Genomic DNA, 13614 nt, shown 5'->3' with positions numbered 1-13614 from the left:
CACAGATAAGTGGGTCACGGCGTATGGGATAAAGGGGAATTGATACTTTAATGCTATGGTTGGGTTTTACCTTAATGATCTTTAGTAGTTGCGGATGCTTGCTAGAGTTCCAATCATAAGTGCATATGATCTAAGAAGAGAAAGTATGTTAGCTTATGCCTCTTCCTCATATGAAATTGCAATAGTGATTACCGATCTTGTTAACAATTGCCTAGGACAATTCCGCACACCGATCCATCATTATTCCACACTCGCCATTTATAATATTTAGTAATATATTCTAACTTTATGATAACATCACCTACTTTTATATTTTAGATCTCCGATATCATACGGAGTTATCCTATTCATACCCACAACGTAGTTTTATTTCTCGTTTCTAGTTGGAAGCAAACGTTCGGTGTACGTAGAGTCGTATCAGCGGCAGATAGGACTTGAGAGAATATTGATCTTACCTTTAGCTCCTTGTGGGTTCGACACTCCATACTTATCACTTCCACCTTTGGAAATTGCTACGATGATTCCCTGCACTTGGGGATTATCATCTACCGCCTTGCTCCAGCCTCCACGGGATACTGTTCATCCACCGTCGACCTCATCCACCCTCCACGGGCTACTGTTCATCCACGGCTACTGTTCATCTAGCCTCCACCGGCTGCTGTTCATAGAGCCTCTATGGGGTCCTGTTCATCCATCCCCAACTGGCTAGGGTGCGGCGGCCTCCTCGGGGTCCTGTTCATCGAGCGGCAACGGCCTACTACCATGGGGTCCTGTTCATCCAACCCCCACCGGGAACTGTTCATCCACAGCCAACCAACCGGCACGACTCACCACGTCTTGACTCGTTCTACGTACCGTGCGCATGGTAGCAACAGTCACTGTTCATTGAGAGGCAACTGTCGGTGTCAAGACCGGCGGATCTCGGGTAGGGGGTCCCGAACTGTGCGTCTAAGGTCGATGGTAACAGGAGACAGGGTTCACGATGTTTACCCAGGTTCGGGCCCTCTCTATGGAGGTAATACCCTACTTCCTGCTTGATTGATCTTGATGGATATGAGTGTTACAAGAGTTGATCTACCACGAGATCATAATGGCTAAACCCTAGAAGTCTAGCCTGTATGACTATGGCAATGAGTATCTACCTTTCCGGACTAAGTCCTCCAGTTTATATAGACACCGGGAGGATCTAGGGTTACACAATGTCGGTTACAAAGAAAGGAATCTACATATCCGGTCGCCAAGCTTGCCTTCCACGCCAAGGAGAGTCCCATCCGGACACGGGTGCAGTCTTCGGCCTTCGTATCTTCACAGCCCATCAGTTCGGCCCACGGCTAACAGGCCGGACGCCCGAGGACCCCTTAGTCCAGGACTCCCTCAGTAGCCCCTGAACTTGGCTTCAATGACAAGGTATCCGACGCGTAGATCTGTCTTCGGCATTGCAAGGCGGGTTCCTCCTTCCGAACTCCAAAATAGTCTTCGGCATTGTCGACATGTCCGGATCTGTAACACATACACCACACACAACCGTAGAGAGAATATAATATTTCACGAATCCAATCCACTGACGACTTTGTCTAACATGACATCACATCTGGCCGGTCATAATTTCGAACCGTTTTTCGTCTGCCGCTCCATGTTCCGAGACGCGGTTGTCATTGGCGCGTCTTGTCAAAGCAGAGATCGTGTCCCCTTATTGCGGAATTCTCATCAATACGGGCATGGGTAACCCAACCGTGCCGTCTACACAGCCCTTGGGAATAGGCGAGTGGGGGGCGTTTGACATTCGCGGCCTTTATAAGGGGATAAGGATTCGTCCTCATTCACCCACGCCTCCTCCTTCCTCTGCCCCTCCATTCTTGAGCTCTAGCGCCCAAGCTCTAGCTTTCCCCGCCCGAGAAAGCACTCCAACCATGTCCAGATCCGGAGCTGGGGGCAAGTGGATGGCCTCCTCCGTTAAGAAGAGAGATATCAAGGAGCTTCGAGAGGCCGGATACCTGGCCAAGGAGATCGTTCACCGACTCCCGGCCAAGAGACAGATCGTCCCTACTCCCGAGCCTCATGAGAGGGTGGTGTTCCTCGCGCACTTCGTCCGCGGGCTGGAATTCCCTCTCCACCCGTTTGTCCGCGGACTGATGTTTTACTACGGGCTGGACTTCCATGATCTAGCCCCCAACTTCATCCTCAACTTCTCAGCATTTATAGTCGTGTGCGAGGCCTTTCTCCGCATCCCGCCTCACTTCGCCCTATGGCTGGAGACCTTCAACATGAAGCCGAAGGTGGTGAGCGGCCAACAAGCAGAGTGCGGAGGTGCCATGGTGGGCAAGATGCCCAATATCACCTGGCTCGAAGGCTCCTTCATGGAGACGGTGAAGGGATGGCAATCGGGGTGGTTCTACATCACCGAGCCGTGCGATACCAACTGGGCGGCGGCCCCCGAATTCCGATCTGGAGTTCCGATGCGGCTCACCTCCTGGCAAGAGAAGGGCCTGACCTGGGGATCTTTGAACGGGCTGACTGGGCTCTAGACGTGCGTCCAGAACATGATAACCAAGAAGATCAAGCTTGTCAATGTGATCCAGGTTATGCTCATCCGCCGGATCCTTCCGTGCCAACGCCGAACCTGCTATTTGTGGGAGTTCGATCCGACTAAGCACCAGACGCTGCTAGAGCTCTTCAGCACGACGCACGAAGATATCTGGAAAGTGCTCTTCAAGGCCGGCGATACACCACCGCCTAAGACCAAGGATCGTGGGCTTAGCTTAAAGCGCCAGGCTAATTCGGTAAGATTTTTCATGTTTTCAAGGTATAGCTTTTACTGGCATATTTTGAGGAAGGAGTCTAAGCCTTCCTATCAATTTCTTCTAGGCCTGGGCCAACATAGAGGGGCGGATTAATTATCCAGCTCCGCTACCCGAAGATGAGGAGACCCCACTCCTGACGAAGATGTTATTTCTGGCGCCTTATGATGTGCGGGAGAAGAAGGCCAAGAAGACGACCATAGGGACCAGGAGTGGCCTTCGCCGAAAGGGTGCTTCGGACATGTCGTCCGAAGACGAGACTGACTCTTCGGCCGCCGAAGACGACGGTGAAGAGGAGGAAGAAGGCGGCTCCCCCCTGAGGGGGGAAGGAAGAAAAGGGGGGCCTCCACGAATCTAGAGGCGAAGGCGTCCAAGAGGGGGAAGGGCTCCCTTGCGGATAACTCCACATGGGATGTCGATAGCAGTCCGGAGCGAATGCCCCGGACCAAGCCTCGGGCCGCCTCGTAAGCACCAAAATCCCTATGCACCTACAAATACCTGGCCTTTCCAGTTTATAATATTAATATGTTTAAATTACGCCATTACAGTCCGGCCCGCGACGGCTCCCCGCGATCCTTGATAGAGGGTTCGCTAGACTCAAAGGAGATGGCTAGCATGTCTCCGCCGCCCGCTCACTCTGTCTCGCCCAAGGGTGATGAAGAGGTGGTGTCCCAAAAGACCTTCCCAGACCGGGGGAGGTTCCGGAGATCGTCAGGGTGGCGCCCCAGGATGACTCCATGGCCGCCGGACACATGGGGGAAAATCCCCCATGGGGACTGGTGATGGGGGCCAAGTTCCATTTGGCCCTTAGCCGGATACCGTTCCAGAGACCTACATGGCTCCGGAGTCCAGCGAACGGCCTTCCCCGAAAGAAGGGGGTGTGCCTGTTCCGCCGGTGACCTCTGTCCAACTAGAGGCACCGGATAATCTGCTGGAAGCGCTGTGAGGCGCCTCCATTGTGGATGAACACCGTGCCCTCATGGGTACGGTGATCGAGAAGGTTCAGTCCGCCAAAAGCGGATTGACCGAGGCCTACGCTAGCCTTTTAACAGGCTTTGAGGTAATAATCATAGAAAGAATATCACAGTGTGGACAGTAGCCCCTGATGCTCTGTTCGGTGTTTGGAAAGAAAAAGCCGAACAGAGGATCAAAACAATTTTTGCAGGAGTCTAACATAAGATGTCTATGTGAATAAGCAGGCGTCGCTGCTGGCTGCTACTGCTCATACTGCGGACGTCTCCGGCCTGAAGCAGAGCCTGGAACGGGCGAACGAAGAGCTCGGCCTCGTAAAGAAGCAGCTGGAGGACAACCAAGGTATGCAATAACCTGCGCGTATATTTTAGGAAGGATGAATATTTCATGCTGACTGAAGTGTTCTGAACTTTGTTAGGGGCCACGACCGAGGTGGCGGCCCTCAAGAAGGCGTTAGCCAAGGCCGAGGACAAAGCGGCCAAGGAGCACGCCGCGCGCGAGAAGCACGAGACCCGGGTCGGCGAGGTTCAGCAAGAGCTCCAGGACACCGTCAAGAAGTACGAGTCCTTGGAGCGTGATTCCAAGATGAAAGCGTTCGAACTCGCGAACGCCCACCGGGGTGCACAAGAGGCTCGAGCCGAGGCCCAGAGCGCCCTTCAGGAAATCCAAGCGGCCAAGAAGATCGCGGCGGGTAAGGCTTTCATTATGCAAAGCAAATCTGTGAAGGAAGCGTTCCTTTTACTTACCCGAATTTGGAGCTCTCCAGGGGCGTTTAGGGACTTGCCGCGCAGCGTATCAGATGCTGCTGAGTTCTATCGAGCCGAAGAAGGGAGTTCTACGGAGAAGCTGTTCTGGTCTCAATATCTAGGACCAGAACATCAAGTGTCCTTCAGCGACCAGCTGAAACAGCTGGTCAAGCTGCACAAGGCGGCCGAGCTAGCCATGAAGGAGCTGATAGTCCGACTATGGCCTGCCGCGCCGATACCCAGCAGCTACTTCGGACTTGTGAAGCGGCTTGTTGATGCCTGCCCACGGCTTGAGGTTATAACGCGGTCGGTCTGTATCGAAGGTGCACGGATGGCCTTTGCCCACGTCAAGACGCACTGGGCGAAGATGGATGCAAAGAAGCTAATGACCGAGGGGCCGCCTGAGGGCAAGGAGCACCGCTGGCCTGAGTTATATTTTGATGGTGTCCTGGAGGGATCCCGCCTTGCGGTGGAGCAATGTACGGGATGTTATATTTCCATGAAAACATTCGTATTATCCTGTCCTGTAATATGGAACGATGATGTTATGTAATATAATGCTTGTGATTTTAAAATTTTACCTCTTGTGCGGCCGTTTATGAAATCTGAGGGTTGGCCAGTCGTCGGCTTCTGCGCCCACGTAGATAGTACGGGGGTGTTCGGGATAAATCTAAACACTCTTTACTGCATATTCTGGTCCTTAAAGGTGGTGTTTAGCGCAACGAACAAGGCAATCAGACTATACGGCCTTTATCGCCCTCACTTAGCCATAGGAGTTTGACAATGAGAATTTTGGCGAAGCCCCTTGTGTTCGGAAGGCCGAACTTGGGGCGTTACACGCACCTGGTCGGATAAGAAACCGATTCCTCGCATAAAGTAAAAAAATCTCTAAGGATTTGAAACCTCTCGAACAGCTGACCAGCTCGTGCTACATCATGACAGTCAGTTTTCGGCTTTCTCTACTGAGGCGCTCGTCCGGAAGAACCGGGACACAATCGCATTAGTTCTCCCATTACTACCCTAGCCGATATAGCGGAACGTAAGGTAGTAAGCACAGGAGCCGGGCAACCCAACTATTGACCAAAGACATGATTCAGAGCCGATGCATATAATGCTATAAGTTCGGGGTGCCGAACTGCACTGAAAAAGGTGTTCGGACTATATTGTCGCACTGCGGGGCACGAAGGCCCCTGGTGAAGTAAAATGTACCAGAGTGTACGTATGTAATGAGTAATAGGTACAAAGGTAAGGAAAAAGGGAAAATTAAGTAATAAGCTGACGCTACCATTTATTTACCATTTGTAATGTGATTAATACGTCAAAGCATACTTGTACAAGTAATGCGATAAGAAAGTAAGGCTATTTAACATGCCATGACCAAGAGGGAGCTGCGTGCGGGTATGTAAAATAGGTATAGCAATCGTTAGCAGAGACCACCTGGGGATTCCCTTGTACGCCAAATCTCCTTGCCTCCTTGGTGTGTCCGACAAACGGGTTGTCAGAAGAAACCTCAAAAAGAGAAAAACCCGAAATGAAAAGGAAAAGTGAAGGTGTGCGAATATGAGGGTCGGTCGAGCCGCACCGTGGATCGCGAGCTAGCTATGCCTCCGTCGATACCCATGGGATTTTGAGTGCGTAGTTATGTACGCGCGGTACGAATGCCGCTGTTTGACCGGGACTGGGACGGAGCCCAAATTGCTAATTAATGGTGTCCGGGGGCTTGGACGCTAAACTAAAGTTCTGCTGAAAAAGGCCGCGCTGTATTCCTGCTGCTAAGGCCGTTGTGTGCTTCTCGGTACGGAGGGCCCGTATTTCCATTGATTGTTATGACGCCACGTGGTCCGGGCATCTTGAGCTTGAGATAAGCGTAGTGAGGTACCGCATTGAATCGAGCGAATGCGGTTCGTCTGAGCAGTGCATGATAGCCGCTGCGAAAGGGGACGATATCGAAGATTAACTCCTCGCTTCGGAAGTTATCCGGAGATCCGAAGACAACCTCTAGTGTGATTAAGCCCGTACAGCGGGCCTCTACGCCTGGTATGACTCCTTTAAAGGTAGTCCTTGTGGGTTTGATCCATGATGGGTTAATGCCCATTTTGCATACTGTGTCCTGATAGAGCAGATTGAGGCTGTTGCCACCGTCCCTGAGGACTCGCGTTAGGTGCAATCCGTCGATGATTGGGTCTAGGACTAGTGCGGCTGATCCGCTGTGTCGGATACTGGTCGGATGATCGAAGATCAAAAGTGATCGGGCATGATGACCATGGGTTGAATTTTGGGGCGACTGGCTCTATCGCATAAACGTCCCTTAGTGCGCGCTTGCGTTCCCTTTTGGGGATGTGTGTAGCGTATATCATATTCACCGTTTTTACTTGAGGGGGAAACTTCTTCTGTCCCCCTGTGGTTGGCTGCAGGGGCTCCTTGTCATCGTCCTCGCTCTGCGATCCCTTTTCCTTATTCTCGGCGTTTAACTTGCCGGCTTGCTTAAAAACCCAGCAATCTCTGTTGGTATGATTGGCTGGTTTGTGTGGGGTGCCATGGATTTGGCATGGACGGTCAAGTATGTGGTTCATGCTAGATGGTCCCTGATTGTTTCTTTGATATGGCTTTTTCCGCTGACCGGACTTGGAGCCGTTGAATCCGGCGTTTACAGCAGTTTCATCGGTGTTATCGCCATTGCTTCGGCGTTTGTGTCTGCTGCGTCAGAGCTTGCTATTGCTGTTTTTGGCCTCGAAGGGGCCTGCCTCGCTGGCCGTATTTTTACTACGAGCCAGCCAGCTGTCCTCACCCGCACAAAAGCGGGTCATGAGGCCCGTGAGGGCGGCCATAGATTTCGGCTTTTCTTGGCCGAGGTGGCGGGCGAGCCATTCATCGCGGATGCTGTGTTTAAAGGCCGCTAGGGCTTCTGCATCCGGATAGTTGACGATCTGGTTCTTTTTAGTTAGGAACCTAGTCCAGAATTTCCTGGCTGACTCCCTGGGCTGTTGAACTATGTGACTTAAGTCATCGGCGTCTGGCGGCCGGACATATGTGCCTTGGAAGTTGTCGAGAAAGGCTTCTTCGAAGTCCTCCCAGCTGCCGATGGAATTTTCAGGCAGGCTGTTTAACCAGTGCCTAGCTGGCCCTTTGAGTTTTAGTGGGAGGTATTTGATAGCATGGAGGTCATCTCCGCGGGCCATGTGAATGTGGAGAATAAAATCCTTGATCCATACCGCGGGATCGGTTGTTCCGTCGTATGATTCAATATTGACGGGTTTGAACCCTTCGGGGAATTCATGGTCCATTACTTCATCAGTGAAGCAAAGAGGGTGTGCGATGCCTCTATATCGAGCCGCGTCGCGACGTAGCTCCGATGGAGTCCGTCTATAGTTATCGGCTCGAGCATGACTAGGTTTGTTGCGTCCGAATAGGTAGCCGTCATCGCATGTCAAGGCACATCCTCGCGATGCGTAGATCGATCTTGTATGTCCTGCTCTGCTATCCAGGTCTTGACGAAGGTCATATGTATAGCCCCGAGCTGTCTTATCCTTGCCTTTATGGCGAGGTGGGACTATCCGCTTTTCGGCTCGGGTTGCCGTTTTATCCCGGCCGCGCTGTGGCCGATCGACCGCATTGCGTGATGCTGGTGCGGGTTCTGGCGCCTCATCATCGAACTGAGGTAGCAATTTGCGCTTCGGGTAACTTTTGGCTGGTTGTTTGAGGCCGTATTCTTCGGCTGCGAGGACATCGGTCCATCTGTCATTGAGCAGGTCTTGATCAGCTTGAACCTGCTGCTGCTTCTTTTTCAGGCTCCTCGCGGTGGCTATTAGCTGAAACTTAAAGCACTCCTGCTCGAGAGGTTCCTCAGGCACGATGAAGTCTTCGTTGCCGAGGCTCACCTCATCCTCGGAGAGCGGATGGTAACTACCATCCTCCGAGTCTTCTTCCGTGGCCTGTTCGTCAGGGCAGAATTGCCCCTCTTCCCGATGGTCTTGTTCGGCAGTTTGTTCCTCGGGCTCCTCTGTGTCTTCGGCACCATCCGGAGTGTTGTCATTTCCTTGTCGGCATTGTTATCTCTATTGCGGCGTGATTTAGAGCGGCACCGTTGACACCGGTGCTTTGGTTGTGTCTTAGGAGGGTCCTCCTTCACTGGGTTTTCCTTGTCATCGCCGCTATTATTTTTGGGCGTATCTACCATGTATACGTCGTATGAGGACCGTCCAACGTCCCGTGAATGGCGGGTCTTGGCCTTGCTCCCCATCGGCATCATCGTCCATACCGTCGATGTCTTCGGAGCTGTAATCAAGCATGTCGGTTAAGTCCTCGACAGTGGCTATGAAGTGGGTGGCGGGTGGGAAGTAAAATTCTCGATCGTCAGCCCCTAGTTTGAACCGGACATAGCTCGGCTGTGAGTCCCCCGCCAAGGACAGGCTCTTTAATGAGTTTACCACATCGCCCAAAGGCGAGCGCTGGAAGATGTCTGCGGTGCTGAATTCGAAAATCGATGAATGATCGAGTTCGGCGTCCGCGGGCTCACATGGTTCGGGACTTATAACCAGAGACGAGTCCGGGATTCCGGTGACACAGATATTGTGTGAGGTTAAGTCCATGTGCAGCTCCAACACCGGGGAGTCTGTGGCCTTCGTGGTGGGGTCGAGCCTCCGATCCTTGGACGCCGCAGTGTGCTCTGAATCTAAGGCCAGAGTAGTCACAAGAGCTATCTCCTGGATGCGGTCTGGCGACAACTTTAGGTCATGTTCGTCAAGGTGACCGGGAGCGGTCGCCGCGGTCTCGAATCCGGTGAAGATCAAATCTCCATGGATGTCCGCAACGTAGTTCAAACTCCCGAATCTGACCTGATGGCAAGGGGCGTAGCTATCGATCTGCTCCAGGTGGCCAAACGAGTTGGCCCGCAGTGCGAAGCCGCCGAACACGAAGATCTGTCCGGGGAGGAAGGTTTCTCCTTGGACAGCGTCACTATCAATGATTGAAGGGGTCATCGAACCTCTCGTCGACGGCACAGTGGAACTCTCAATGAAAGCACCAATGTCGGTGTCAAAACCGGCGGATCTCGGGTAGGGGGTCCCGAACTGTGCGTCTAAGGTCGATGGTAACACAAGATAGGGGACACGATTTTTACCCAGGTTTGGGCCCTCTCTATGGATGTAATACCCTACTTCCTGCTTGATTGATCTTGATGGATATGAGTATTACAAGAGTTGATCTACCACGAGATCGTAATGGCTAAACCCTAGAAGTCTAGCCTGTATGACTATGGCAATGAGTATCTACTTTTCCGGACTAAGTCCTCCGGTTTATATAGACACCGGGAGGATCTAGGGTTACACAAGGTCGGTTACAAAGAAAGGAATCTACATATCCGGTCGCCAAGCTTGCCTTCCACACCAAGGAGAGTCCCATCCGGACACGGGTATAGTCTTCGGCCTTTGTATCTTCACAACCCATCAGTCCAGCCCACAGCTAACAGGCCGGACGCCCGAGGACCCCTTAGTCCAGGACTCCCTCAGCAACCCAACACCGTCTCGATCGGCTTGAGTAAGCAGCAGCAGTGATTGCTCGGGTTCAGTTAGCAGCAGCAGCGAAGGAATTGCTCGGGTTCAGTCAGCAGCGAGTGAATCGCTTGGGTTGAGTTAATAGCCAAGGGATCGATCGCTCGGGTTCAGTAATATGCGATCGCTCCGGGTTCAGTTAGCCAACGCCTCGCACACACGCGCGTACACAAGAGAAACGCGCAAACCACACTGCATCGCTCGGCCCTGATCGACCACCCACCATAACCGGGAACTCCGCGATATTTCCTCTCCCTCGCTTCTACCACGATTTTTTCCGTCATTGACGGCCCAAAGAATGTCATGCAGATGCGTCTTGATACGTCCATTTTGCGTCATGTTTTCTTACTGTTATTTATGATGTTTTTATCCATAATAATGCTTTTTGGAGTAATTCTAATGCCTTTTCTCTCATAATATGCAAGGTATACACAAAGAGGGAGAATTCCGGCAGCTGGAAATCTGGACCTGGAAAAGCTACGTCAGGCCACCTATTCTGCACAACCCCAAACAAGCTAAAACATAACGGAGATTTTTTATCAAATATATTAGGAATATTGGAGCAAATAACTACCAGAGGGGACCCACCAAGTGGGCACAACCCACCTGGGCATGCCAGGGAGCCCAGGCGCGCCCTGGTGGGTTGTGCTCACCCAGGCCCACCTCCGGTGCCCATCCTCTAGTATATAGGTCGTTTTGACCTACAAAAATAAGGAGAGGACTTTCGGGACGGAGCGCCGCTTTCTCGAGGCGGAACTTGGGCAGGAGCACTTTTGCCCTCGAGCGGAGCGATTCCGCCGGGGGAACTTCCCCCCCGGAGGGGGAAATCATCGTCATCATCATTACCAACAACTCTCCCATCTTGGGAAGGGCAATATCCATCAACATCTTCAACAACACCATCTCATCTCAAACCCTCGTTCATCTCTTGTGTTCAATCTTGTTACCGGAACTATAGATTGGTGCTTGTGGGTGACTAGTAGTGTTGATTACATCTTGTAGTTGATTACTATATGGTTTATTTGGTGGAAGATTATATGTTCAGATCCAATATGCTATTTAATGCCCCTCTGATCATGAGCATGTTTATCATATGTGGGTAGTTACTTTTGTTCTTGAGGTCACGGGAGAAATCATGTTGCAAGTAATCATGTGAATTTGATATGTGTTCGATATTTTGATAGTATGTATGTTGTGATTCCCTTAGTGGTGTCATGTGAACGTCGACTACATGACACTTCACCATATTTGTGCCTAAGGGAATGGATTGTGGAGTAGCAAATATATGATGGGTTGCGAGAGTGACAGAAGCTTAAACCCCAGTTTATGCGCTATTCCGTAAGGCACCGATTGGATCCAAAAGTTTAATGCTATGGTTAGAATTTATTCTTAATACTTTTCTCATAGTTGCGGATGCTTGCGGGAGGGTTGATCACAATTAGGAGGTTTGTTCAAGTAATAACAGCACCTAAGCACCGGTCCACCCACATATCAAATTATCAAAGTACCGAACATGAATTAAACCAACATGATGAAAGTGACTAGATGAAATTCCCGTGTACCCTCAAGAACGCTTTGCTTATCATAAGTGACTATTTTGGCCTGTCGTTTGCCTCAAAAGGATTGGGCTACCTTTCTACACTTTTGTTACTATTATCGTTACTTGCTCGTTACAAATTATCTTGCTATCAAACTACTCTGCTACTTACAATTTCAGCACTTGCAGACATTACCTTGCTGAAAACCACTTGTCATTTCCTTCTGCTCCTCGTTGGGTTTGACACTCTTACTTATCAAAAAGAGCTACAATTGATCCCCTATAGTTGTGGGTCATCAAGGCTATTTTCTGGCGCCGTTGCCGGGGAGTGAAGCGCCTTTGGTAAGTGGAATTTGGTAAGGAAACATTTATATAGTGTGCTGAAACTTACTGTCACTTGTTACTATGGAAACAATCCTTTGAGGGGTTTGTTTGGGGTATCTTCACCTCGACCGAAACCATAATTAGCTGCCGCTCAACCTAATGCACCTACTGAAAATATTGAATATGAAATTCCTTCGGGTATGATAGAACAACAGCTAGCTAATCCTTGTGCAGGAGATGGAACCGAACATCCTGATATGCACTTGATATATGTAGAAAAAATTCGTGGATTGTTCAAGCTTGCAGGTTTACCCAGCGATGAATTTATGAAGAAGGTTTTCCCTTTATCTTTAAAGGGAAAAGCATTGGCATGGTATAGGCTATGTGGTGATATTGGATCTTGGAATTGGAATCATTTGAAATTGGAGTTCCACCAAAAAAATTATCCTATGCATCTAGTTCATCGTGATCGGAATTATATATATAGTTTTTGGCCTCGTGAAGGAGAAAGTATCGCTGTAGCTTGGGGGAGGCTTAAGTCAATGTTACATTCATGCCCCAATCATGAGCTCTCAAGAGAAATTACTATCCAGAACTTTTATGCTCGGCTTTCTCGTAATGATCAAACCATGCTTGATACTTCTTGTGCTGGTTATTTTATGAAAAGACTATTGAATTCCGATGGGATCTTTTGGAAAGAATTAAACATAACTCTGAAGATTGGGAACTCGACGAATGTAAAGAGTCATGTATTAAACTTAAGTATGATTGTGTTAAATCTTTTAGGGATACCGATGCTTTTCAAAAGTTTAGCACTAAATATGGACTTGACTCTGAGATAGTAGCCTACTTTTGTGAATCATTTGCTACTCATGTTGATCTCCCTAAAGAGAAGTGGTTTAAATATCTGAAGGAAATATGCCCTAGAGGAAATAATAAAGTTATTATTATTTCCTTATATCATGATAAATGTTTATTATTCATGCTAGAATTGTATTAACCGGAAACATAATACATGTGTGAATACATAGACAAACAGAGTGTCACTAGTATGCCTCTACTTGACTAGCTCGTTGATAAAGATGGTTAAGTTTCCTAGCCATTGACATGGGTTGTCATTTGATTAACGAGGTCACATCATTAGGAGAATGATGTGATTGACTTGACCCATTCCGTTAGCTTAGCACTCGATCGTTTAGTATGTTGCTATTGCTTTCTTCATGACTTATACATGTTCCTATGACTATGAGATTATGCAACTCCCGTTTACCGGAGGAACACTTTGTGTGCTACCAAACGTCACAACGTAAATGGGTGATTATAAAGGTGCTCTACAGGTGTCTCCAAAGGTACTTGTTGGGTTGGCGTATTTCGAGATTAGGATTTGTCACTCCGATTGTCGGAGAGGTATCTCTGGGCCCACTCGGTAATGCACATCACTATAAGCCTTGCAAGCATTGTGACTAATGAGTTAGTTGCGGGATGATGTATTACGGAACGAGTAAAGAGACTCGCCGGTAACGAGATTGAACTAGGTATCGAGATACCGACGATCGAATCTCGGGCAAGTAACATACCGATGACAAAGGGAACAACGTATGTTGTTATGCGGTCTGACCGATAAAGATCTTCGTAGAATATGTGGGAGCCAATATGGGCATCCAGGTCCCGCTATTGGTTATTGACCG

This window comes from Aegilops tauschii, chromosome 3 (genome assembly GCF_002575655.3).
Source record: "Aegilops tauschii subsp. strangulata cultivar AL8/78 chromosome 3, Aet v6.0, whole genome shotgun sequence".
NCBI lineage: Eukaryota > Viridiplantae > Streptophyta > Magnoliopsida > Poales > Poaceae > Aegilops > Aegilops tauschii.
This window is presented reverse-complemented; position numbering follows the sequence as displayed.